The sequence below is a fragment of the Chiloscyllium plagiosum genome, chromosome 4 (assembly GCF_004010195.1).
Source record: "Chiloscyllium plagiosum isolate BGI_BamShark_2017 chromosome 4, ASM401019v2, whole genome shotgun sequence".
NCBI lineage: Eukaryota > Metazoa > Chordata > Chondrichthyes > Orectolobiformes > Hemiscylliidae > Chiloscyllium > Chiloscyllium plagiosum.
The window spans coordinates 67,837,540-67,860,826 of NC_057713.1; the positions used below are offsets into that span (position 1 = coordinate 67,837,540).

Consider the following 23,287-nt stretch of genomic DNA (forward strand, 5'->3'; position numbering starts at 1 on the left):
GGTGATGACCTGGCTTCTTGAACCATTTTCTTCCTGCAGTCTATTTACTGTAGCTGGATTCATAATGCTGTGAGAGAATGACTTCCTGGAAATTGATATTGCAATACTGACATATCAATACTGAACTTAAAGATGATTGTATTCCTATGTGTCTGCTGCCCTTGTCCTCATAGATGATAGTGGTTATGGCTTTGGAAAGTGCTGAATTTCTGCAATACATATTTTTCTGGATTTGGTACCAATCAATTGGGCTGCTCTGTTATCAATTATGTCGATCTTCTTGACTGTTGTTGTGACTGTACCCATATAGAAAAGTGAGGAATATTCCATCTCACTATTTGTAGATTGTGGGCAGACTTCTGGGGAGAAGTGAGGTGAGTTACTCACAACATGATTCATTGCCTCTGCCCTGTTCTTTTGGCCTGTATCTATGTGGCTAGTTGTGTTCAGTTTATGGTCAATGGTAATCTCCATTATGTTGCTATTGTTGCCACTTATCAGTTCAATCCTGCATATTGTCCAGGTGTTCTTGCATTTGAAAATGGATTCTTCAGTTTCTGAGGAGTCAAAAATGGCACTAAAGTTGTGTATTCATAATTTCTCAGCTCAGGATATACAAACCAAACTGAGTCTCTGATAATGGCCTGAATATTTCAATACTGGCTCAGCAACATTAGATTCCCTACAGTGTAGAAACAGGCCCTTCAGCCCAACAAGTCCACACTGACCCTCTAACTCTCCCAGCCCCATTTCCCGATCACTATGGGCAATTTAACATGGCCAATTCACCTGGCCTGCACATCTTTGGACTGTGGGAGGAAACCAGAGCACCTGGAGGAAACCCACTGGGAGAATGTGCATACTCCCTACCCAAGGCTGGAAGTGAACCTGGGATCCTGGTGCTGTGAGGCAGCAGTGCTAACCACCAAGCCACCGTGCTACCCATTTATTTTCCACTCCTATAACTTTCTACAAGAGAACCATCAATCTCCAACCAAACTTAGGCAAGAGACTAGGAAAGTCTCAACAGAATTTGAGGCTGTCATCTGGAATTTTTTTTAATCACTTGAAACAAATATACAAGAGGGATTTTAAATATTTATTAAGTAAAAACTATGCTACACATATTTTAAATGCCAGGGAAACTTCTAGCAGTCTGACAGAGAGAAAGACTAGTTTTAAAATGTAACCAAATCAACTGCTGTTTGTGTATCCAATTTGAGGTTGAATTGCAAATATCACATGCTCTTTAAAAAAAATTAAGCTGAGAGAGTGGAAGAATAAGAAAATGTAGGAATATGGAAACAAGAGTAAGCCATTTAACCTTTACACCTGCTCCAGTATTCAATTAAAGAAGAGCTAATTTATTCTTCAATACTTCATGTCCCTCAATGCCACTACCAATTGAGAATCCTTGGATCCCAGTGTTGAGAGCTCCAATTGTCCCTGCAGAAATAGCCTATTGGTGTAGAAAATTCTAGATTTGTACCATCCTTCTTATAATAAGAATTTCCTGATTTACTGCCTAACTGGCTTGGCTCTTAATAAAAGGTTATGTCCCATCATTCTTGATGTCCAAGTCATAGAAAATAGTGTTCTGAAGATGAATCACTGGACCTGAAATATTGACTTTGTTTTCTTTGCACAAATGCTGCCAGATCTGGTGAATTTGTCCAGCAATTTTTGTTTTTGTCTTTGAGAATAGTATTTATCAAGCCCATCAAACCTTCTAAATATTGTAACTACCTCAATCAAACCATACTTCAATATTTTAGACTGAAGGTGACTCAAGATTGAAATGATAAATGTCAGAATTTTGTTGCTGACTTGGGAAGTGCAAAATCGGGAAAATTTCTGAAAATACCTCAGATGTTCAGATTTTCATTCCATGAGTGAGTATTAATGGGGTTTGGGCTAACTGATCACAGATGGTGACTCCTGGTACCTCACTGTATTGGCCACCTTCACTAGTATGTGGTAGACAGCGAAGGATTGCTTATTCCTTACTTTGTCTTGGGCATATCTTGTGATTGCTGGTAATGGTGTGGTGTAGAGTGTCCACAGAAGAGCACTGTTCTTAACAACACGGTTGATTAAATAATTGTAATAAGTGTAATTTTATTTGATCAGGCATATTAAGTAGAAAAGGACAAATCTAACAGAGAATTTCTAGCATCCCCAGATATTTGATTTGGTTTGATTTGATTCATTATTGTCACATGTACCAAGATACAGTGAAAAGTGTTGTTTCTCATGCTATCCAGACAAATTGTACCTTACATCAAGGTAATAGGACAGAATGCAGAACAGAAGTCCATTCATATGTCTGATAATAGGAAGAAGCTGTTCTTGAATCTATTGGTACATATTTTCAAACATTTGTGTCTTTGCCCAGTGGGAGAGGGTGGGTTGGGATCTTTGATTATGTTGGCTGCTTTTTCAAGGCAACAAGAAGTATAGACGGAGTCAATGGAAGGAAGGCTGGTTTGCATGCTAGACTGGGCTGTGTTCACAATGCTCTGTATGTTCTTGTGGTCTTGCGCAGACCAGTTACCATACCAAGTTGTGATGTACTGAATAGCATGTTTTCTATGGTGCATCTATAAAATTTGAGTAGTCATTGTGAACATGCTGAATTTCCTTAGCTTTCTAAGGAAGTAGAGGTGTTGGTGTGTTTTCTTGATTGTAGCATTGATGAGGATGGACCTGTATCGGTGATATTTGCTCCTAGGAACTTGAACCTGTTGACCATCTCTACCTCGGCACAATTGATATTGACGGGGGCATGTCCTCCACTCCACTTCCTCAAGTTGATGAGTAGATCTTCATTCTTCTGACATTGAGGGAGAGATCAATGTTTTACACCTTACCACCATGCTCTTTATCTCTCTTCTGTACTCTATCTTGTCATTGTTTGAGATCTGACCCACTATGGTGGTGTTATCAGATTTGTAAATGGAGTTAGAGCTGAATTTGATCCTAGGACTCATAACGGCACACAAACCAACAGCCACACTCAGACAACAACTCACCAGAACGAAGGGTTGTCAGTTTCAGCTGTCCGCTGTAGTTGTTGGTATATTGGGTCCAGGTCGATGTGTTTGTTGATGGCATTCATCCACAAACTCCATGCCTCTAGGAATTCCCTGGCTGTTCTTTGTCTGGCTTGCCCTATGATAGTAGTGTTGTCCCAGTCGAATTCATGTTCTTGTTGTCTGCGTGCGTCAACCGGAAGCGGCAGGGACAGACCACTATAAACATCGGAGGAAACATCAAAGAAGCGCTTCGCAGGAGGCTCCCAAGCACTGATGATGTCGCCTAGCCAGGGGACGAAACGTTTGCAACAAAAACTTCCAGCTCGGCGAACAGAACCACAACAACTGTGAGTGTATAAGGAGTATAATATGGGGCTGAGTACACAGTCTTGCAGGGCACTGGTGTGAAGGAGGTGTTGCTGCTTATCCTTACTGATTGCGATCTGCGGGTAAGGAAGTCAAGGGTCCAGTTACAGAATTGGGAGCAGAGTCCCAGGTCTCGGAGTTTGGAGAGGAGTTTGACTTGAATTACGGTGTTGAAGATGGAGTTAAGGTCAGTAAATATGACTCTGATGTATGGTGTCCTTATTGTCCAGATGTTCCAGGGATTTTGATGGTAGAAGAATTGTGGTGGATTAAGGCTAAGTGAGAGGCTGGAGATGATGTGTGCCATGACTAATGTCTCATTGTGTGTTACATCTGTAGAATAATTGGAGCTAATGAAACATGGCATTAACCCTTCAGAATTTATACAATTCTGGAAACAATACAGATGCATCCATAGATGGGAATGGGTGGCAACTTGTAATGAGTAGAAATTTTTATTCATTCGTAGGACATGTGTTATTGGCTGGGCCAGCAACTATTGCCTGTGTCTAGTTACACTTGAGAATGTAGTGATAGGCTGTTTTCTTGAACTGCTAAAATCTATTTACTGTAAGTAGATGCACAATGGTGTTTGGGAGGAAGTTTCAGGATTTTGACCCAGTAACTCTGCAGGAACGGCAATATATTTCCAAGTCTGAATAGTAAGTGTTCCGGAGGAATATTTACAGGTGGTTTTCCCATGTAACTAAGAACAAAACAAAAGAACAAAAGAGAAGTACAGAACTGAAACAGACCCTTCAGCCTTCAATGCCTGTGCCAATCATCATGCCTTGACTAAAATAAAAACAAACCTTCTGCACTTATTTGGTCTGTATCTCTCTGTTCCCTCCCTATTCATGTAACCATCCAGATGCCTTTTAAATGTGGCCAACATGCCTGCTTCCACCATCTCTTCTTGTAGTGCGTTCCAGGCTCCTACCACATTTGTGTGAAAAACATTCCCTCATCTCCCTTAAACTTGCCCCCTCTCACCTTGAACCTGTGTCCCCTTGTAATTGAAACATCAACCCGGGGAAAAAGCCTCTGACTTTTCACCCTACCTGCGCCCCTCATGATTTTGTAGAGCTCTATCATGTCACCTCTCAGCCGCTGATTTTCCAGCAAAAACAATCCTAGTCTTGTTAATCTTTCCTCATAGCCAATGCCCTCAAGACGAGGTAACATCCTCGTGAACCTTCTTTACACTGTCTCCTGAGCTTCTCAAACTGCTGCCCTTGTCTTTCTAGATGGAAGTGGTTGTGATTTTGAAAGGTCGTGCCTAAGGATCTTTGGCGAATTTCTGCAGTGCATCTTGTAGATAGTAAACACTACATTGAGCATTGGTGATAAAATTACTGAATGTTTGTTGATATGGTGCCAGGCAAACAGCTGCTTTGTCTTGAATGGTATCAAGTTTCTTGAGTGTTGCTGAGGCTGCAAGTGAAGTGTTTTCCATCAAACTCCTGACATGTACCTTTTAGATGGCGGTTTTGGGGAGTCAAGAGGTGAGTTACTTGCTGCAGTATTCCAAGACACTGACCTGCTATTGTCGCCAGTTCAGTTTCTGATTAATGATAACATCCAGGATGAAGGCAGTGGGGTATTCTGTATAGGAATGTCATTGAATGTCAAGGACCTGTAGTTTGGCTGTCACTTATTGAAGATGGTCATTGCCTGGCATGTGTCGCATGGATGTTACTTGCCATCTTTCAGCTCAAGCCCGGATATTGTCCGGTCTTGATACCTTTAGGCATGGACTGCTTCAATATGACAGGAATTTTGAAAATCCTGAGCATTATGTAATCATCAGCAAATATCCTTAGTTCTGACCTTATAAGGAAGGTCAATGATGAAGCAATTCAAAATGACTGGGCATTAGACACCAGAGTCACCGAGTCATAGAGACGTACAGCACGGAAACAGATGCTTCAGTCCAACCCGTCCATGCCGACCAGATATCCCAATCCAATCTAGTCGCACCTGCCAGCACCCGGCCCCTATCCCTCCAAACCCTTCCTATTCAAATATCCATCCAGATGCCTTTTAAATGTTGCAATTGTACCAGCCTCCTCTGGCAGCTCATTCCATACACGTACCACCCTCTGCATGAAAAAGTTGCCACTTAGGTCTCTTTTATATCTTTCACGTCTCACTCTAAACCTATGCCCTCCAGTTCTGGACTCCCCGACCCCAGGGAAAAGACTTCGTCTATTTATCCTATCCATGTCCCTCATGGTTTTATAAACCTCTATAAGTTCACCCCTCAGCCTCCATCGCTCCAGGGAAACAGCACCAGCCTATTCAACCTCCCTGTGTAGCTCAAATCCTCCAACCCTGGCAACATCCTTCTAAATCTTTTCTGAACCCTTTCAAGTTTCACAACATCTTTCTGATAGGAAGGAGACAAGAATTGCATGCAATATTCCAACAGTGGCCCAACTAATGTCCTGTACAGCCGCAACATGACCTCCCAACTCCTGTACTCAATACTCTGACCAATAAAGGAAAGCATACCAAACGCCTTCTTCACTATCGTATCTACCTGCGATTCCACTTTCAAGGAGCTATGAACCTGCACTCCAAGGTCTCTTTGTTCAGCAACACACCCAAGGATCTTACCATTATGTGTATAAATCCCGCTAAGATTTGCTTTCCCAAAATCCAGCACCTTACATTTGTCTAAATTAAACTCCATCTGCCACTTCTCAGCCCATTGTCCCATCTGATCAAGATCCTGTTGTTATCGAAGGTAACCTTCTTCGCTGTCCACTACACCTCCAATTTTGGTGTCATCTGCAAACTTACTAACCAAACCTCTTATGCTCACATCCAAATTATTTATATAAATGATGAAAAATAGTGAACCCAGCACCAATCCTTGTGACACTCCACTGGTCACAAGGCCTCCAGTCTGTAAAACAACCCTCAACCACCACCCTCTGTCTTCTACTTTTGAGCCAGTTCTGTATTCAAATGGCTAGTTCTCCCTGTAATCCATGAGATCTAACCTTACTAACCAGTGTCCCATGGGGAACCATGTCAATTGCCTTACTGAACTCCATACAGATTGCATCCACTGTTCTGCCTTCATCAATCCTCTTTGTTACTTCTTCAAAAAACTCAATCAATTTTGTGAGACATGATTCCCCACGCACAAAGCCATATTGACGATCCCTAATCAGTCCTTGCCTTTCCACGTACAGGTAAATCATGTCCATCAGGATTCCCACCACTGATGTCAGACTCACTGGTCTATAATTCCCTGGCTTGTCATAGAACATAGAACATAGAAGAATACAGCGCAGTACAGGCCCTTTGGCCCTCGATGTTGCGCCGATCCAAGCCCACCTAACCTATACTAACCCACTATCCTCCATATACCTATCCAATGCCCGCTTAAATGCCCATAAAGAGGGAGAGTCCACCACTGCTGCTGGCAGGGCATTCCATACTATCCCTTATCAAAAATGCTACTCTCCCCTCTTCTCTTGCCTCCTTTTCTATCGTTCCTATACAAATGTGGCATTTGTATCCTGGAACATTAAGCTGTCATTCCAGTCCAACCCTAAGCCACGTTTCTGTACTAGTCTCAGACTGAAATCTTTCCTCACTATCTCCCTGCAACCACCACCAGCGCCCCCCCCCACCCCCAACCATACTAGTTTAAATCCTCCAAGTAGCTCTAGCAAATCTTTCTGACAGTATATTAATCCCCTTCCAATTTAGGTGCAATACGTCCTTCTTGTACAGGTCTCTTCTACCCCAAAAGAGATTCTAATGATCCAAAAATGTGAATCCTTCTCCCACACACCAACTCCTCAGTCATGCATCCATCTGCTCTATCCTCCTATTCCTGCCCTCACTAGCTCGTAGCACTGGGAGTAATCCAAATATTATTACTCTCGAGGACCTCCTTTTTAAATTTCTGCCTAACTCTCTGTAATCTCCCTTCAGAATCTCAACCTTTTCCCTTCCTATGTCATTGGTTCCAATATGTACAATGACCTCCTGCTGGCCCCTCTCCACCTTGGGAGCATTCTGCACTCTCTCTGAGACATTCTTGATCCTGGTAGTAGGGAAGCAACACACCATTCTGATTTTTCACTACTGGCCACAAAACGTCTGTCTGTACCTTGGACTAGAGAGTCCTCTATGACAATCGATTACTTGGAACCCGACGTACCTCTCATTACATTAGAGCCATCCTGAGGATCTTCTGCAGAAATTTCCTGGAGCTGAGATGATTGACTACGAACAACTGCAATTATGGGCGGCATGGTGGCCTCAGTGGTTAGCACTGCTGCCTCACAGCACCAGGGTCTCAGGTTGAATTCCAGCCTCGGGTTACTGTCTGTGTGGAGTTTGCACATTCTCCCCGGGTCTGTGTGGGTTTCCTGCGGGTGCTCCGGTTTCCTCCACAGTCCAAAGATGCGGGGGTGGTGAATTGGCCATGCTAAATTGCCCATTGTGTTAGGAGCACTAGTCGGAGGGAAATGGTTCAGGGTGGGTTACTCTTCGGAGGGTCGGTGTTGACTGGTTGAGCTGAAGGGCCTGTTTCCACATTGTAGGGAATCTAATCTAATCTAATCATCTTCTTACATTCCAGATCTGACTCAGGTATTGGAGAGTTTTTACCCTATTTTCCATTGACACAAGAACAGCTAGGACTCCCTGATGGTCACACTTGGTCAAATGTGGCTTTGTTACCAACGAGGGCTAGTTGGTAAATTTGGTCGGCATGCACAAATTGGACCAAAGAGGCGAAGGTGAGGACTGCAGATGCTGGAGATTAGAGATATGGGTGTGATGCTGGAAAAGCACAGCAGGTCAGGCAGCATCCGAGGAGCAGGAGAGTTGATGTTTCAAGTAAAAGCCCTTCACTCCTGATAAATGGCTTTTGCCCGAAATTGGACCTAAGAGTCTGTTTCTGTGCTGTATATCTCTATGACTCTAGGTGGTCTGGAGCTGAGTGGAACCTGAACTGAACATCCCTTTCCATCAATTTACTGAAGATCAGCAGGAGTCAGATAGGTCCATAATTTTCTGAGTTGGCGTTTCTCTTTTTTTGAATTGAGCTTAACAGGAATATTTCTCAGGTTATAAGTAGATTCCATTGTCACAAGGTAATGTGGCTAGGGTAGATGGCCACCTCACTGATCTTCAGCATTACAGATGGGATATTTTCAAGATTATAGTATTTGTGATGTCCAGTAAATTCCAAAGCTGCTTAATGTCTTTTGTATAAGTTGAACTGAATGGACACTAGTAACAAAGATGGTGGGACGTTTGAAGGAGAACAAGTTGGAATTCCCAGTTGGCACAATTGATTGACAGTACTCCTGTACTTATATGCTGAGGTGCACTGAGGCCTAGAAAGAGGATGGAATGATCTCTGACTTGTTATCACCATTCTTGGCTTAAGAAGTTTTGAACTGCATGGTAGTCCAAGTCAGGAGACAAAGAAAGAAAACAGTACTTTATCTGCAATAAATTCAGTAAATCAAAAAAAAGCAGAAATCTTCTACATTAATGATTCCAATTAGATGAGCATAAGAAATTATTAATTTTACGGGCAAATATTATACTGGATGAAAATTTATTTTCAAATGATTCCATCCTTCATTCAGTCTCAACAAATAGGGAAAGACAACTTATACTCTTCAACTCCAAATACAGTAACACTGGGTAGCAGAAAATAAAACTAAATTGGACTCAGCAGCGCTGGGATCAATTTGTAATATTCACATTAATTCTAGGAGATAGTGTCAGTTTTCATTATGCAGAATGTACTTTGAGTGAGAATTTAATCAAAAAAATTAGCTTTAAAAGGAGTAATTATTTGGTCATCATAGCTCTGCATCAAATTCTTTCATTTTCCAATAAATAAGCTTTGAAAATGTTTATTCCAAATTAATGTGGAGGCTTTTCAAGAAAGCAAAGGTATCACCTTCAAAGATAAATGAAGGAGATCAATTGAGTCATTATGTTCACCTTTCAAATAAATTAATTTGTGAATTCATGAAAAGTGAGAACTTACAGTTGTGAAGGAATTTGAATGAGGCTACAACACAATTTAAAATTATAAACATTGACCCAGATTTGGATGGAGCAGGGCATCCTATATTGTGCCATGTTAGTTCCACTTGTTCATGCATGGTAGGTTTTAATCTTTTTTGGCTATAATCAAGTGAGAAGGGATAAAATAGGTCGCCTCTTTTCAACAATACTCATCTAATATCCAGAAAATTTTAGGGTTTTTTGTATGAGAGGATGCCTCTTTCCAGTTGGGATGAAGATTCATGATGAGAATTGCTGTCAATTGCAGTCTCAAAAGCCACCAGGGCTAGAGAAGAAATCTTGAACTGCTTCAGAGACAACATCAGAAAGCCAGTGAATCTGGGTCTATAGATCCTAAACACTAGAGGATGAAATGCTAAATTAGTAAGAAGACTTGCCAAAAATCTACTGGACTCAACTGCATGAAGAATCTGTGTGTTTGGTCTGAAGATGTTTAGAATTCAGTAAGAATAAAATTCAAAAAACAACTGAATAGCTAACTAGTGTGATAACTGAGGTGTGAATATCTGTAAGGTGGTCTTCAGGGTTTAAGTGTTGAGTCTTTATTTCTGATATTTTAAATATTCTATGATAAATATTATTATAGAATCCCTACAGTGTGAAAACAGGCCATTTGATCCAACAAGTCCACACTGACCCTCCAAAGGGTAGCCCACCCAGACCCATTATCCAATTACTTTACATTTCCCCTGAACAATGCACCTACACATCCCTGAACATTGTGGGCCATTTAACATAGCCAATTCACCTCACCTACACATCTTTGGATTGTGGGAGGAAACCACAGCACCCAGGGGAACCCCACAGAGACATGGTGAGAATGTGTAAACTCCACACAGACAGTTGCCCAAATCGGGAATCAAACCCGGGTCTCTGGCACTATGGTACAGTAGTGCTAACCACTGGGCCACCATGTGACCCAGTTATTGTACAGTGTAACTTCTTTGTGTATTTTTCCCTTTGATGTAATATACCTTTTATGTCATTTTGTTAAAAGTACTTTGGCAGCATCTTGCGAATTTGTTCAGTGACTAACTACCACAAAATAAAAACTAAAAGGAAATAAAAATTTAGGTCCATCAAGCCAGGTCTCCATTTGATAGACTTATTTATTATTACCATCGTCTGGGATCATAACATAATCAAAAACGTAGTTAACTATTTTTGCTATGGCAATAAAGAGCTAATCAACAAGGTTTTCTTGAGTTTAAGAAATAGCGAATTCATTAACTCTTAAACCTGAAGAAAATAATAAAAGAAGTAATATTGAGCAAATGGCCTTCATGAAGGCACTTTGGGGATATACACACAGTTAAAAGGTAAGAAAGTTGAAAGAACATTTGGTTGAGTGTCCTTTGGTTATCATTGAACCATAAGATTTAAGCCAAGCCAATGTGAATTCATAAGTTTCTTGGATGCAGTTAGTTAGAGTGAAGTTGCAATTATTGCAAGTTCTTAGCTCTCAGTCCCTTGATGATTTTTCTCTCTAGCTGTTTCTGTGAGAGACAGATGCCAAGTGCTCTGTTAACTACTGAAAAAAAAACTGGAACCTCTCCATACATTTTCAACTCTCCATACAACTTCTTTGGGTTGGTTTGTCTGTCATAGCTATATTGACAATGTACAGCACTTTGCATTTGTTAATGTCTTCCTGAGACTGCCATAGATTTCAATGAATGTTTGAATTGTAAGAAGTCATTCCTTTCATAGCACAAAGGGCAATTTATTTTTTTCTCATTTCCATTTTGGAAGGGAGGCCTTGTATTTTTACGCAGTTTGTCTTTTCTGAGTCCAAATTAGTTTGTAGTCTTCAAAATAACATCTTCAGACAAATGATATACTATCTTTTGGCATTTTGCCCACTCAATTGCTAGAAATGATAGCTAATAACAGTGCAATGAGGGCAACTGAACAATGGGATTAACAATTTATTTCTTCAACCAATGAGGGTTAGAGATTGAAAAATAAACACAAGAAGCATAGGAAGGTAAATTGGAGTAGAATAGTTGGAATCGTTATTGCTTTATTGCAACCACATCCCCAGGACCTTACCATTAAGTGTACAAGTCCTGCTTTGATTTGCCTTTCCAAAATGCAGCACCTCACATTTATCTAAATTAAATTCCATCTGCCACTCTGGCCTTCAGAGGTCAGTGAAAGACTCAGTGAAAGACTATTCATGACAGAGATTGATAGATCTTAGGAAGTAAAGGAATCTAGGGAAACAATCCAAAGACAGAAATTGCTTGAGAAATTCTGTTCTGAAGAAAGATTACTTCAACCTAAAACCATAACTCAGCTCTCTGTCCATAGATGCTGTCAGATCTGCAGTATTTAACCAGTAATTTCTGTTTTATTTCAGATTTCCTGCACCACAGTTCTTTATTTCATTTCATGAATATGGGGATTAGGTAAAAACTGAAATTGAAGTAGAAGTGCAGTCATTATCCTATTGAATAATTAAGAGAGTCCATTGCCTCTACTTCTGTTCAAATTTATTATTTTTTTTTCCATCCATGGTTTGAGGTATCACTGGTGAGGCCAGATATTTTGCTTGTGATGGTAGACTTTTTGAAGGTGATAATGAGCAACCTTGTTTAATCCCTGCAATCAATTTGGTATAAGTACTTCCACAGTACTGAAAAGAAGGGATTTCAAAGATTTGATCCAAGAGCAGGGTAGGAACACTGATACATTCAAAATCAGTATAGTATCTGGCTTGGAATGGAACTCAGACAGGGTGGTGTTCTCTTTTGCCTGCTGTCATTGCTTTCGAAATGGTAGAGATATCTTGTATTCTTAAGTGTTCTTGGAGCTGTTTTCATCATGTCAAATGGACAGTATTACACCACAGTCATTAATTTTGCATGTTTGATTGTGGATAGACTGTAAGGAATGAAGAGGTGAGCTATTTGCCAAATTCCCAGGTTCTGACTACTGACTGTTAACTGGTTTTTGCCAGGTATCAGCCCAAAAAGATGTCAAATATTTATTTCCTAACATTTGTTGTCATTTCACTATCTCAACGCAGAATATTTAGTCAGTTAAATCCAGTAGCCAGATTGATTTTACTGCCTAAAAGATGGAAGAAAAGGAGGTGAAGGAGAATGCATGCCAGATAGGGAGTCTAAGCTCATGGAGTCCAGCTATGGAATATCAATCAACTTCTAAAGATAGGAGTCAAAGTTATAGGTGCCATTGCGTAGTCACTACAAGAGAGTTTACTGAAGGCTTTGCAGTTACCCAAAGATGACTGAATGCCAATACCACAGATGTACTTATATCACTAGGGACACTGTCACCTACAACTGCCACCTCCTGTAGGAAGATCTGTAGCTGCAAAGCTTTGGAGGGAACTTCCCATCAGTGGCCCTTTCAGACTGTAGCTGGGATCTTGAGTAGTATTGGTAATTTGACTACTCACGAGTATATTATTGAATTCATGGATGGTCTTCTCATGAATACATAGCTGCTTATATAGTTCACCATTGTCACAGAAGGCCAAGCATCCATTGAATTTGTAGCCATTGCTGGGTTCCCTTGGGTTTAGGGTACTATCAACTTCACACATGTAACACTCAGAGCTTCCTGACATCCTCTAGTAGATTTCAGAACAAATAGTGCTCTCATTTCATGAATATCCAGTTCATTTATTATCCACAGGCAATAATGCCTACAAGTCTGCACGCATAGTCCAAGAAGCTGTCATGATGTTTCACTCTACATAACTCACCTGTGATGTCAAGTTTCCCTCACCTGCATCTTCTCCAGGGCTGGCTCATACCCCCAGGAGACCCAGCTGATGACTTCAGGGTGCAACTCCAGGAAAATATCAAACAGCAGTTCAAAGCTGGTCACATATCCATTAGGGTCATCATTGATCTACTGATGATGCATTCCATTACCTGGACCACTCAGGAGGAGCATTCCTGTACTAACTGGACAGTGTCTCCATGATAGTGATTTTTTTTGCTGTGTCTTGCACGACCTGCCTCAATGACAGCTCGTAAGATACTGCAATCAAAGTGATTTTAATATTCTTAAATCTTTCTTTTATTCCTGCTATATCTGTGTGTTGCCTCAACAACAACAGCTCAAGTTCATTTTCCATCCATCACATGGACTCTATTTGCTGGTAAATAGAGTCTGAGTCCATAATCCATTCTCCAGGATAGTCATGATGGGCTACCCTGTCATTGAGATTGGGGATTTTGTTTCTACCTCCTCTTAGTGATTTAATTATTCACACTCATTCATAATTGGATGTGGCAGAACTGCAGAGATAAGACCCATTGGTTGTAGGACCAATTAGCCATATCTATTACATGCTATTTCTGCTGTTTAGCAGCAAGCAATGTTATGTTGTATCTTCACCAGGTTGGTACCTCACTTTTAGGTATGCCTAGTGCTGCTAGTGGCATGGTCTTCTGCATTCTTCATTGATCCCTGCCTGATGATAATAGTGCTGTGAGAGATATGCTGAGCCATGAGATTACAAACTGTAGCTGAACACAATACTGTTGCCTCTGATGCCCCACAGTGTCTCATGAATAAGTTGTTAGATCTGTTTACAGACTATCCTATTTAGCATGACTTTAGTGCCACACAACATAATAGAGAGCACCTTCAAGTTGTTAGATCTGTTTACAGACTATCCTATTTAGCATAACTTTAGTGCCACACAATATAACAGAGAGCATGGGACTTAATGGAATGTGTGTGTGAGAGAGGAGGCTACAGCATTCTCGTCCTAATTCTCATCCCTACTTATGTATTGGCATTCAGTCATCTTTGGGTAGCTGCAAATTCACTAATTCTCATCCTAACCTTGCATGTGAATATGAATTCTCTCTGCATGTATAGAGGCAAGCATACAGTATGATGTTATGTTTAGAATCATAGGGTCATTGAGATGTACAGAACAGAGACAGGACCTTTCAGTCCAACCCATCTATGCCGACCAGATATCCCAACCCAATCTAGTCCCACCTGCCAGTACCCAGCCCATATCCCTCCAAACCCTTCCTATTCGTATAGCCATCCAAAAGCCTTTTAAATATTGCAATTGTACTAGCCACCACCACTCCCATGGCAGCTCATTCCATACACATACCACCCTCTGCATGAAAAGGTTACCCCTTAGGTCTCTTTTATATCTTTCCCCTCTCGCCCTAAACCTATGCCCTCTAGTTCTGGACTCCCTGATCGCAGGGAAAAGTCTTTGTCTATTTATCCTATCCATGCCCCTCATGATTTTGTAACGTCTATAAGGTCACCCCTCAGCCTCTGACACTCCAGGGAAAACAGCCCCAGCCTGTTCAGCCTCTCCCTATAGCTCAAATCCTCCAACCCTGGCAACATCCTTGTAAATCCTTTCTGAACCATTTCAAATTTCAAAACATCTTTTCAACAGGAAGGCCTAACCAATGTGCTATATAGCCACAACATGACCTCCCAACATCTGTACTCAGTACTCTGACCAATAAAGGAAAGCATACCAAACACCTCTGACCAATAAAGGAAAACATACCAAACACCTCCTTTGCTATCCTATCTACCTGTGACTCCACTTTCAAGGAGCTATGAACCTGCACTCCAAGGTCTCTTTGTTCAGCAACACTCCCTAGGACCTTACCATTAAGTGTACAAGTCCTGCTCAGATTTGCTTTTTCCAAAATGCAACACCTCGCATGTATCCAGATTACACTCCATCTGCCACTTCTCAGCCCAATGGCCCATCTGATCAAGATACCATTGTAGTCTGAGGTAACCTTCTTCGCTGTCCACTACACTTCCAATTTTGGTGTCACCTGCAAACTTACTAAGTATACCTCTTATGCTCATATCCAAATCATTTATATAGATGATGAAAAGAAGTGGAGCAAGCCCCGATCCTTGTGGCACTCCACTAGTCACAGTCCTCCAGACTGAAAACCAATCTTCCACCACCACCCTCTGTCTTCTACCTTTGTGTCAGTTCTGAATCCAAATGGCTAGTACTCCTTGTATTCCATGAGATCTAACCTTGCTAACCAGTCTCCCATGGGGAACCTTGTTGAACGCCTTACTGAATTCCATACAGATCACGTCCACCACTCTGCCCTCATCAATCCTCTTTGTTACTTCTTCAAAAAACTTAATTAAGCTTGTGAGACATGATTTCTCACGCACAAAGTCATGCTGACTATCCCTAATCAGCCCTTGCCTTTCCAAATACATGTACATCCTGTCCCTCAGGATTCCCTCCAACAACCTGCCCACCACCGATATCAGGCTCACTGGTCCATAATTCCCTGGCCTGTCCTTACCACCTTTCTTAAACAGTGGCACCACATTAGCCAACCTCCAGTCTTCTGGCACCTCACCTGTGACTATCGATGATACAAATATCTCAGCAAGACGCCCAGCAATCACTTCCCTAGCTTCCCACAGGGTTCTAGGATCTACCTGATCAGGTCCTGGGGATTTATCCACCTTTATTCAAATCAAGACATCCAGTAATTCCTCCTCTGTAATGTGGGCATTTTTCAAGATGTCACCATTTATTTCCCTACACTCTATATCTTCCATGTCCTTTTTCACAGTAAATACTGATGCAAAATACTCGTTTAGTATCTCCCCCATTTTCTGCGGCTCCACACAAAGGCCACCTTGCTGATCTTTGAGGGATCCTATTTGCCCTAGTTACCCTTTTGTCCTTAATGTATTTGTAAAAACCCTTTGGATTCTCCTTAATTCTATTTGCCAAAACTATCTCATGCCCTTTTTCAAACTTTAACATTTTAACTTTTTAATAACGTTTTAATAAGCAAACTTAACCACTTGAAGCGGACAGTAGGAATTTTGCCACATGCCTAAATCAAAAATTATATCTTACATGAATTTTTAATTACATAAGGCTTCTGAATAGCACCATAAAATTGGTATGTTATCTTTTTACATATATCTAATTACATGTCTACCTCCTAATTAAAAATATTCTAGGTATCTAATATGACGCATGCTAAAGCAAGCTGGTGATAATTCTGCAGTGATTAGGTTGTGCCGGTGTAATCTTGAGCGCTGGAAAACAAACATAAAAGTGTCTGATGTAATGAATTGAACTTCAGCCATTGTTACCACAAGAACAGTAATATACCCTTCTCACTGGGAGAAGGTAATCTGATGTAGCTGGCACTTTTTGATCGAATACAATAGAGCAGTGGGTAAGGTAACATCAGTGAGGGAGTCTGCATATTTAAGCATATTTTCCAAGCTGTGCTTGAAACACTTCAAAGAAGCACTGAATGGCTGTAAACTTTAATGTCATTGTTTTGGATATGGAAGTGTAGTCATTTGGTTTGTTATGTGTTGTGAAACACATGTGGAAATGTCATTTTTGAGCTCCCATGATATTTCTATACAGAATTCAAGAAATCCACTTGCCATTATGGACCAAAGCAAACACCCTCAACATATTTTAAGAAGATGGCTGAGACCCCCAACTCTTTTTTATTTTTAAAGGCAAGTATAAAGCATTGTATACTGGTTGCAAATCAATTGGTCAAACTACCAGGCTGGAAGCAAAACACACTTTATTAGATTAGATTACTTACAGTATGGAAACAGGCCCTTCAGCCCAACAAGTCCATACCAACCCTCCGAAGAGCAACCCACCCAGACCCATTCCCATACACTTACCCCTTCACCTAACATATGGGCAATTTAGCATGGCCAATTCACCTAACCTGCACATTTTTGGACTGTGGGAGGAAACCAGAGTACCTGGAGGAAACCCGCACAGACTCGGAGAGAATGTGCAAACTCCACACAGACAGTTGCCTGAGGTGAGATTTGAACCTGGGTCTCTGGCGCTGTGAGGCAGCAGTGCTAACCACTGTGCCGTCCCAAAAAACTTACTTCCCTGACCGGGAATCGAACCCGGGCTGCAGCAGTGAGAGCGCCGAATCCTAACCATTAGACCACCAGGGAATCACTATTCTTACACAATAGTTTAAATAAACACAAAAGAAGAATTACAATAACTTAACTCTATTAAAAAACTTAAGAACATAGAACATAGAACAATACAGCACAGAACAGGCCCTTCGGCCCACGATGTTGTGCCGAACATTTGTCCTAGCTTAAGCACCCATCCATGTACCTATCCAATTGCCGCTTAAAGTTCGCCAATGATTCTGACTCTGCCACTCCCACAGGCAGTGCATTCCATGCCCCCACCACTCTCTGGGTAAAGAACCCACCCCTGACATCTCCCCTATACCTTCCACCCTTCCCCTTAAATTTATGTCCCCTTGTAACACTCTGTTGTACCTGGGGAAAAAGTTTCTGACTGTCTACTTTATCTATTCCTCTGATCATCTTATAAACTTCTATCAAGTCACCCCTCATCCTTCGCCGTTCCAATGAGAAGAGGCCTAGCACTCTCAACCTATCCTCGTACGACCTATTCTCCATTCCAGGCAACATCCTGGTAAATCTCCTCTGCACTGTCTCCAAAGCTTCCACATCTTTCCTAAAATGAGGCGACCAGAACTGCACACAATACTCCAAATGTGGCCTTACCAAGGTCCTGTACAGCTGCAACATCACCTCACGACTCTTGAATTCAATCCCTCTGCTAATGAACGCTAAGAGAATAATAGATTTTTTTAACCACTAAACAGCAACTGTTCCACTTTAGTAACATCTTATATACACACCCTTGGCAAAGAGAAATTCAGTAAAATAGATTGTCTCACAGACAATGTTCCTTGACCCAATTGTATCTCTGTGCGTAGTCCGTATTTAATTAAACAAAATTGAATAACTCTTCTACAATCCTTCTTGTTAATGATACTGCGTAATGGAATAGTCTCCAAAAATCTAGTAGACACATCCAATTTGGTCAACAAGTACTGATTCTCACTTTTTGTTTTAAGTAGGGATCCGACACAATTATTTAAAACTCTTATAAAAGGTTCCTCGCATGCTGAAGTCTGGGACAGACTTTGAACCAATCTCGCAGCTCAAGACGGGGCAACCATGAGGCGCTGTGTGCCATCAACAGCAGCAGAACTGTACTCCAGCACAATCTGCAACCTCATGGCCAGGCAGATCCCCCACTCACCCATTACTATCAAACCAGGGGATCAACCCTGCTTCAAAGGAGAGGCTTACCAGAGCAGCATCAGGCATACCTAAAAATGAAGTGTCAACTGGTGAAGCTGCTAAACAGGACTACTTGCGTGCCAAATGGCACAAAGAGCAAGTGATAGATAGAGCTAAGTGATCCCACAAACAACCGATCAGATCTAAGCTCTGCAGTCCTTACAAATCCAGTCGTGAATGGTGGTGGACTATTAAACAACTCAGTGAAGGAGGAAGTTCCACAAATATCTCCATCCTCAATTATGGTGGATCCCAGTGCAAAAGATAAAACTGATGCATTCGCTTCAGTCAGAAGTGCCGAGTGGATGATCCATCTCGGGCTCCTCCAGTGGTCCCAGCACCACAGTGGTCCCTCCAGTCAATTCAATTCACTCCACGTGATATCAAGAAATGGCTAAAGGCACTGGATACTGCAAAGGCAATGGGCCCTGATAACATTCCAGCAATAGAACTAAAGATGTGTGCTCCAGAATTTGCCACCCTCCTAGCCAAGCTCTTCAAGTTACAACACTGGCATCTACCCGACAATTAGAAATTACCCAGGTGATCTTGTTCACAAAAAGCAGGACAAATCCAACCCAGCCAATTACTGCCCAATCAATCTCCTCTCCATCATCAGTCAAGTGATGGAAGGAGTCATCAACAGTGTTATAAAGCAGCACCTGCTCAGCAACAACCTGCTCAGTTATGCCCCAGTTTAGGTTTTGCCAGGGTCACTTAGCTCCTGATCTTATTATAGCCTTGGTTCAAACATGGACTAAAGAGCTGAATTCCAAAGTGTCAGCCCTTGACATCAAGGTCATATTTGACTGAGTATGGCATCAAGGAGCCCTGGCAAAACTGGAATCAATGGGTATCAGTGGCAAACACTCTGCTGGGTAGAGTCATATCTGACGCAAAGGAGGATGGTTGTGGAGGGTCAGTCATCTCAGCTCCAGGACATCTCTGCAGGAGTCCCTTAAGGTGGTGTCCCTAGGCCCAACAATCTTCAGCTGCTTCATCAATGACATTGCCTCTGTCATAAGGTCAGAAGTGGGGAAGTTTGCCAATGATTGCACAGTGTTCAGCACCATTCATGACTCCTCAGATACTGAAGCAGTCCTTGCTCAAATGTAGCATCCAGACAATATCCAGGCTTGGGCCAATAAGTGGCAAATAACATTCACACCACACAAATGCCAGACTCTATCACCACCAGTTGATATTCCCTGGATATTACCATCACTGAATCACCCAATATTAACATTCATGGGGTTACCATTGACCGGAAAGTCAACTGGACTCACTACATAAACATGGTGGCTAAAAGAGCAAGTCAGAGTCTAGGGATACTGCGGCAAATAACTCACCTCGTGACACCCCAAAGTCTAACCACCATCGACATGGCACAAGTCAAGAGTGTGATGGAATACTCCCCACCTGCCTGGACTCCAACAACACTCAAGAAGTTTGACACCATCCAGGATAAAGCACCACAATTACAAACTTTCAATCCCTCCACCACTGGCACTCAGTTGGAGCAGTCTGTACTATCTACAGAAATTCACTAAAGAGCCTTAGACAGCACCTTCCAACCTATGACAATTCCATCTATAAAGACAAGATTAGCAGGTACTTGGGAACACCACCATCTGCAAATTCCCCTTCAAACCACTCACCACCTTGACTTGGAAATATACTGTCATTGGGTCAAAATCCTGGAATTCCCTCCTGGAGGGTCAATCCACAGCAAGTGGACTGCAGCGATTCAAGAAGGCAGCTCACCACCACCTTCTCAATGGCAAATAAGAATGGGCTATCATTGCTGACCAGACAGCAATGTCCAAGTCCCACAAATGAATAAAGAAAAGGTATTAATGTTGCTGGTTTTATCATTGCCTGAGGTTTTCCTATGACCTGACATGTATGACATGTCCAGCAAAATTCAACCATATCTCTATACAGTCCAGGCCAATACAAAATGTTTTATTTATTTTGGCTTGAGTTTTCCTGACTCCCAAATGACCTCCTATTGAGAATTCATGTGCTACCTGCAACACTTCTTTTCTATAACCCACCAGTAATACAACTTGATGAATTTCTGCCCATTTTTTATCTGCCATTTCCACTGTTAATCTTGGAGACTTCACTCTCTGTTCTGCCACATGAGTCTTCACTACTTCTGGAAGTGAATTTTTGAACTCCTCCAAGATAATCGTCTCTCTCTGAATGTCATTTGTTTGATCTATTTTCAATGCTTTTATCCGCCTGTCAAAGTGACTTTGTTGCTCCTTTCAAACTCTATTCAGTCTGATCAGATTCCCTCCTCAGGTTCTTAAAATGTTGTTTGTAGGTGTCTAGCCCTAGTGCATATGCACTTAAGATGGCTTTTTTTACCGCAACGTACTTCCCAGAAGCTCAGTGTTACAGGTAGCACATGAATTCTCAATAGGAGGTCTTGGGGAGTAAGGAAAACTCAAGCCAAAATAAATAAAACATTTGTATTGGCCTGGACTGTGTAGAGATGTGGTTGAGTTTTGCTGGACATGTCATACATGACTTATCTGCGACTAAACATTCGGAAAAAGTTTGGAGTGCAGACAAAGATAAGATTACAGTGGTGCTGGAAAAGCACACCAGGTCAGGCAGCATCTGAGGAGCAGGAAAATTGATGTATCGGGCAGGAGCCCTTTATCAGGAATCCCCCAAAGTTAGCCAGGTTACCTTGCACATTCTTCCGAGATGGCAGCAGCAGAGTTGGCAGCATTCAGCTTCTGGGGGAAGTTGAGGCCCTATATATCTTCATCCATGCTCCAACTTGGGTGATGGCATTGGAAAATGAGCCAGGATCCCGTTGGTCGATTTGGAGCCAGGACCCATCAGTCAATGTCCAGCAACAGAGTATGTGTAGGATCTGTGCCACGTGACCATCTTCATCTCGGACATGATGGACAAGGCAGCAATGGCACCAGTGGTGGCAGAAATGGAGCATATTGTCTTTTTCCTGAGGATGATGTCAGATGGCAGTGACTGGAGAAGCAGAGAGGCTGAAGTCTATGGAGAGAAAACGATGAACTTTTGAAGTTGTTTCAGTTTTAGTAATATCAATTTAATATTAATTTATTCAGTTTGCTATTTATTCAATTTAGCCAGTAATTTATTCTATAATCCAAGATGGCACCACAACATGATGTAATTATTCATTTTTTACCATACCTAGGTACAAGTGACAATATTCAGTAAATATAACTCTCTCAAATACGTCCTCTAACAGTGATGTAAATATTTCACTAGTTCTACCTACCAGCTTTGTTTGGATCAATAATATCCACCTGATCACCAACAATTTAATTTGTTTAGCCACTTTCTCAAATGAAATGAAAGGGCTTATATGCCTTCCTCATCATACTTAGGCAACATTTGGGCATATTCAAATAGAGCCCCAACAGACTTTGGCTATGATGAGATTGTTTTCCATCACTATCGTCATCACGACACCTACCTTTCGCCTCTATGTCTGCTAATTTAAGTCAGTTTTGACTTTTCAGTTCCAAACTCCAAAGTTCAACACTTTCTCATTTTCCTTTCTTCTGCATGGGCCTTCCTTTCCTTTTCTTTTTCCACTGCGAGAGCGATTCCCACTTTCTGATTTCTTCTGCTTTCATTCATAATTCAAAGTTTTATTTCCTTTTCTCTTTATTTTTCTTTTGCCATTAATTCAAGCTGCTTCATTTGCAATTGTATTTTAGTCTTTTCCAAAGATTCTGATGACAATTTTGGCAATTGTAAATGTTGAGCTAATGTTGCAATTATCTCCCCTTTTCACAGAGAGAAAGGCCATCCTAACTCCAACTTGTCTGCCAATTCCTAAAGCTTTGTCTTGCTCAATTCCTGTAAAGTTCCTGAAGTGACTTTTTCCACCCCCTCGTAAACTCTTAATAACTGAAGGAGCTAGACAAATGCACACTTTTATAATCAACCGAATGCATCACCTGAAATGAGAACACCAACATTCTTCACTCGCTGTCTTTGAGTCCAATAATCCTATACCCAATCTGGAATTTGAGATTTTGATCCCAACAAGAGCACAAATTTGTTATGGACCAAACCAAGCCCCCTCAAAATATCTTAACAAGGTAGCCTAGACTCCAAATTTTTCTTAGTTTTAAAAGCAAGTACCCTGTATAAGGCATTGTGTTCTGGATGCAATTTGATTGGTCAGACTACCAACCTTAAAGTAAAACACACTTTATTCTTGCACAATAGTTAATGTAAACACAAACTACTAAACAACAACTATTCCATTATTGTACCAACCCATAAGCACACCCTTGGCAAAGGTAATTCCAATAAAATTACCTTAGTGGGCGGCACGGGTGGCACTGTGGTTAGCACTGCTGCCTCACAGCGCCAGAGACCCGGGTTCAATTCCCGCCTCAGGCGACTGACTGTGTCGACTTTGCACGTTCTCCCCGTGTCTGCGTGGGTTTCCTCCGGGTGCTCCGGTATCCTCCCACAGTCCAAAGATGTGCAGGTCAGGTGAATTGGCCATGGTAAATTGCCCATAGTGTTAGTTAAGGGGTAAATGTAGGGGTATGAGTGGGTTGCGCTTCGGCGGGTCGGTGTGGACTTGTTGGACCGAAAGGGCCTGTTTCCACACTGTAATGTAATGTAATCTA

General features: G+C 41.6%; 1 protein-coding gene and 1 non-coding gene across 7 annotated transcripts in view; one reads left to right on the forward strand and one right to left on the reverse strand.

Moving 5' to 3' along the window:
• Positions 1-23,287, forward strand: part of xkr4 (XK related 4) — a 518,298-nt gene that overhangs the window by 306,348 nt on the left and 188,663 nt on the right. The window lies entirely within an intron of this gene.
• On the reverse strand, positions 17,379-17,450 carry trnae-cuc. Its single transcript has one exon. It is a non-coding gene; the product is annotated as a tRNA-Glu (tRNA).